A 6,000-nucleotide genomic window follows, 5' to 3' on the forward strand; every position below is an offset into this window, starting at 1 on the left:
TATATTGGATTTTTCCAGCGTTAGGCGTCTTTCAAAACTTTTTTTTTTTATTTAGAGGTTTAGAAGGATGAATAAGAAAGGAAAAAATGTGTAAAAGTATCACTAGTTTCATTCATAGGATTGTTGGAAGTTTGTGAATGAAATTCCAGTTTTTGAAATTGAATTGCTAAATTAAGGCATACCCAAGACATGAAGCTCTCACTGATATAGGGTCTGGAAAAGTGTTTTATGCAAACTTAACCCTTGTATGTATAAAAAGGTTAATTTTAGTAATTAAATTTCAGAATTACTGAATATGTTGGAGGCATCTTAACTATGATTCCTTGCCTGTCTTTTATTTAGAGATAAAATTTTCTTGTCTTGGCTCAAGCTTAGCTTAAGAAAAAAGTTATCTGTTTAGGTTTTGTCTTTCAAACCAGTTTATTTTTGAATTGGCTCAGTTAAAATTTGATTCAGCTAGAAATCAAAATTTCAAAATTAATTTGTTTCGCTCAAATCTTCCTTATTTCTGAAACTACCATCCAAGATTTTGAAGGGAACAAGAAACCCTTTGGGCTAGCGTGTGGTAAAACAAAATATTTAAGAATTTAGTAAATCATGAGCATGAAAGTCTGGTAGTTTTATTGTGCTCTTTAAAGTTTGGGTGGTATAAACTAGGATATTTCAATGGTTCCATGTATCATCCCTTCTTTGTTCTCCTGCATGTACGCACACGTATGGTTTTGTTTTAAGGCTCAATTTCTACTTGTTTAAAGCTGAAATTGATTCACTTACGAGATAACTCTTATCTTTGAGTACCAGGCCTTTTAAGTTTTATATGAGCCCTATCAAGTTTAAATTGATCCATTTTGGCTACGATCCTTTTATCTTTGAGTTAAATTCTTTCTTACTTGAATCCAACATGACAACTAGGGAGAGGTAAATTAGGGAGATGAACTAAAGCAATTGGGCGAGTTATTAGAAGAGGTAGTGAAAGAGGTTATTATGCCAGAGTGCAAATAACAAATAAACTTATAATTTTCTTTCCTTTAGTCAAGGCGTTCTTACGCCGTTGTAAATTTTTAAGTTTTTCAATTATTACATCAATACAATGTGTGGCACATTGAGTCCAATAGATATATATATTTTTGCTTTTTATCGATATATTTTCCCTCCATCTTATAAATTTTTGCTATGTTAGTTTCAGCTTAGACTACTAGTTGCTCTCCAATCTTTCTTCTAACAAATAGTTTGAAAATATACTCCATATTTCATATGATCAAGTTCCTATTTTTAATATGCAACTAATCATTCAACTCGATTGTAACTCCTATTTATAAGTTGATTTTATTGATCTTCTAAACCTTATTCAATTTCTATTTCAATATTCAAGCCCTAAGGTTATATATTGAAGCTTGAGGGGAGCTACAGTGCGGGCAATGGGATCCCTTGCCCCCACTAGCTCGACTCAATAATTTTTTTAATTAAAGTGTAAATGTGTGTTAGGGTTGTTTCACCCGTGTCCCGACTTAGGCTTCTTGTCTTGCAATTGCAAAAAGGATCCACAACTTGAATCTCCTAGCAGCCCTTCGGTACCATATTAACTTCCCATCCACGGTCCATTAAGCACCGCTACACAGGCGCAGGCTTCTCCTATGAGTCTCTTTATCTTTTTTCTATGCTATGCAAGATCTTCTTTCTTATCATTTAATTAACTTAATCTATTTTTTTAAAATGTTCCTTGCAAATTCATATTGCATTCTGTTTTTACTTATTAGATGTGTGATTGTAGATTTGAAAAGGGATTATAATTAAATTAAATTAATCCCAATTCATTCTTCATCAGTTTTATTCCGATCATGAATGAACTTATTTCCTTTACTCATAATATTTGAATGTTTATTTTTTTTCTTTATTAAATGTTTCCTATTTCCATATTTTTCTATTTTGATGGTATTCCTAATTTAAAGGGATTCTAGTTTTTTATTTTGTGACTTGCATGCTAATTACTAGGTTCTTGTATTAAACTGTAAAAGAGTCCCTAGTTTCTTACCTGCATTATGTATTTGCTTGTTATTTTAACATGTAGGGAGTCAATAGCAACTTATTCACCCAAGATATATATATATATATATATTATGGTGTAAGTTATTATTGTGTTGAACAAAAATTTCTCTCAAATTTATTCATGGTATCAAAGCCACCATGCTTCTCTCATCTCACTACTCTCGCTGCCTGAGAAAACCGCAACTATCGTCCTTTCGTTCAATTCTTACAATTCGCGGAATACCTCCTCTTTGCATTGTTATGTTGTCGAGCATCCTCACCTCTCTTGGTTTGTGCAAGAGAGTCTTTATTTGCCTCTGTTTCATTCACTACAAGAAGCAAACACCTTCCTGCCTCACATTTTTTTTAGTGAGTCTTGCGAGTCCTGAAGCATAAGTCCTTCTCGCTTGCCTCTCTCGTACACACGTAGGAGGAAGGCAAGCACACACAAGCAACCAACACCGAAGCTCTTCCCTTACTCTCTCAGATTGGTCTTTGCATTTTCTAGCTATAGAACTCACCGCTAGATCCGTCTCTTGCGTCTTGCTTATTTGATTCCTCTTCCTCTTCAACTTCGACTTTCTCGATTTCTCCTCAACTTAAGTATTCCCAACCTTAGCCGGCTTGAAAACTTTGACCTCATCTCTCACATTTTTATCATGACTAAATATGACATTGCTTCGCAATCTTCTTCCTTGGAAGTCATCTTGATATTCAAGCCTACATCTCCAATCCTTATCGCACATGATAGCTCTTCTCATCTTGTCACAAACCATAAACTGCAAGGTTATAAGTTTTTTTAATGGTCACACTCTATCTTCATGCATGTATGCAACAAAGGAAAAGATGAACATCTCACAGGCGAAATCTCAGCTTCAGAAGTGAGATTCCAAATATCGGGTCTGAAAACTTGACGACCTCATGGTTCTGTCATAGTTAATAAAGTTTATGACCACAAAGGTTGGATAAAACTTCTTGGTTTATAGGACGACTAAGGAGATATGAGAGGTTGCACATGACATCTATTCTAGCACTGAAAATTGCTTGAGAGTTAATTGAGATTGAGTCCAAACAAACTAATTTATAAAAGGGAGAATCAAATCTAACTCAATATTTCAACACACACGTTGGCTGCAATTGGATACGATATTTTTTCTTGGAATCACCCCGATGATTCTGCTTTTTTTAGGAGGATTACTAAACATAAAAGGACCATTAAGTTTTTCCTTGGTTTTGATAAAGATCTAGATGAAGTCAGAGGGAGATTTATAAGTAAACCCATTCTTAACATTTGGGAGGCTTTTGTAAAAATTCGAAGGGAGGTGAACTCAAAGAAGTTCATGAAGACAGACAACCGCACAACACCCACCATCTGTTGAAAGATCAATCGTGTACACTCGTAAAATCTTTTAGAATAATAAGCCTAGAAAAGGATGACCATTGAGTGATTATTGTAAGAAACTTGATCATGCAAATGAAACATGTTGAAAATCACACGACAAATATATAGATTGGAAGCCATCTAATAGAAGGTTGGAGAATCACACAAATGTTGCTTTAATAACCAGCAAGAATGCAAAATTCAACCCGTTCACTAGGGGCAAATTGAGGCACTGCAGAAAATGTGTAGTCATGCTTCTAGTTCTGGATAAATACCACAATGTTCTGTCGAGCAGCCCACTAGACTGTTAGCATATGTTTTTATGGTCCAAAATAATAAATTAAAACATTGGATAGTTGATTTCAGAGCCTTAGATCATATGATGGGAGACATCAACTTCTTACAACCTTCTTACAACTCATATACTAATCAAACTGCAGTAGCAATAACTGATGATTCATTCTCACGAGTCGAAGGAATTGGATTAGTTGAATTCAGAAAGGATCTTCATCTCAACTCTGTTCTTTATGTTCCAAAATTAGGCTGCAACTACTTTCAATCATCAAACATACTCGAAATTTAAAATGTGCGCCTAAATTCTTTTCCAATCTTTGTGATTTTCAGATAGTGGATTCGGGGAATTTGATTGACGATGTTGAGATGCGTGATAGTCTATACTTGCTTAAATGAAATAATTTTGGTGGTAGACAAGTTCATCTGTAAAGTTTTATTTCTTGAGTTTAGTTCAAATTCTGTTAACCTAGTTTCCAATTTTAAGTCTGTTTTAGTTAAAAATCAAGTTATGTTGAGTCATTTTTGCTTTGATCATCCAACTTTTGCATACAATGAAAAGATGTTTTCATATTTATTTATAAAAAATTCAATCTCTATCAATGTGAAGCTTGTCAACTTTTTAAACATATTAGACATATATACTCTATACTGCAATACAAACTTTCACATCATTTTTCTATAATTCACAGTGATATTTGGATATTCTCACAAATAAATATAATGATCATACAAGAACAACGTTATGAAAGAAAAATCTAAAACAACCACATATTTCATTCTTTTCATTCCATGATCTTCACTCAATTTCAAAGCAAAATCCAGTCATTAAACCATATATTGTTGTGGAATATTTTCATTCCATTTTCAGCCTTTATCTTTTCAATAATGTTATCATTTATTTGTGCGGATACTTCTCAACTAAATGAGATTTTTGAAAGGGAGAATAACTACTTGCTTGAGGTGGCCCATGCCATTTATGTTCTTTAATCATGTGCCTAAACACTTTTGGGGGGTTGTCATACGCACATCCACATTTCTCATCAATAGGTTGCCTAATCGAGTCCTAAAATTTTAAATTTCTTGTAATGCTCTCAAGGAATCCTATAGAGAGAAGGAGAATCTGCATATGATTTTTATTGATTTAGAAAAATCTTATGATAAGGTTCCAAGATAAGCACTTTGGAGATTTCTAGAAAAGAAAGGTGTTGATATTGCTCATATTCAAGTCACTAAAGATATATATATCTTGGAGTTGTTGTGTTTGAACACAAGGAGGATTGACCAAGCATTTTTCTATTTATGTTGTATTACATTCAGGATCAACTTTAAGCTCATATATTTTTTCTTTAGTTATAAATGTTCTTACTGGGCATTTGTTGGAGTTATGTTTCTCGGTGTACGTTTTTTGACTGATGATATCCTTATTGCGGATAAAACTAGAGAGAGTTTAGGAAGAAATTGAATTATGAAAGTTAACTTCCGAGTCTAAAAATTTTTATTTGAGTAGATCTAAAATTGAATACATGGAATGTAATTTTAGTAGTAAACTAGTGGCGGGGTTGTAACTATGGTGATTGAGTTATTAAAAGGGGTGAACATTTTAGATATCTCAGGTATATTGTTCAAAGTGATGGTTATATATTGTTGGCCTCATTTTTAGTGAGGTCTTAGCCTCCTAATCTTAGAACCTAGGATCTAGCTTCAGGAGTTCTTATTGACTATCCTAGCGGACTAGCAATGGAACCCACCTCCCGTAGAACTTCAAACCACTTCTTGACTCATTTTTGTGAAGAACTCGCATTCAACTTTTAGTTGCAAGGGCTCAGGACCAACATGTAGAGGGCCCGAAATTGAGTTCCTATAGGATCAACAGCCTTAGGTGAACCCTTTGTGACTCGATTACTCGCGAACGCCGCTTTTCACGCACTCCCTGCACCACACGATTTTGGCTTAAATTGACTCTCCAGCCGACAAACTCGTCCGAACGATCCCGGATGACGAAACGGATCGCGCCGACGCGTCCGAAACGTCGATTTTAGCTAGGAAGGACACCCATATTGCTAGGGTTATATGCGCGCACAAATGACACGAATATCGATGCACTTTTTTTTTTAATTTAACGGGGTGCGGTTCGGTGCAATTTGGGCTGGACTCGAGCTTAACACAGGCTAAACAATTTGAGATTTCAAATTTTAAATTTCAAATTTATCAATTAATCCCCCATTAAACTTTTCCATTTAAGCAGTGTGCCTAAAAGGAAATAATTCAATTCCCCGCCAATTGCTTCCACGGTAACGGCT

At 34.6% G+C, this 6,000-nt stretch overlaps 1 protein-coding gene across 4 annotated transcripts in view; it reads left to right on the plus strand.

Moving 5' to 3' along the window:
• Positions 1-6,000, plus strand: part of LOC110018053 (DExH-box ATP-dependent RNA helicase DExH3) — an 83,198-nt gene that overhangs the window by 26,225 nt on the left and 50,973 nt on the right. The window lies entirely within an intron of this gene.

This window comes from Phalaenopsis equestris, unplaced genomic scaffold (genome assembly GCF_001263595.1).
Source record: "Phalaenopsis equestris unplaced genomic scaffold, ASM126359v1 Scaffold000002, whole genome shotgun sequence".
Classification (NCBI taxonomy): domain Eukaryota; kingdom Viridiplantae; phylum Streptophyta; class Magnoliopsida; order Asparagales; family Orchidaceae; genus Phalaenopsis; species Phalaenopsis equestris.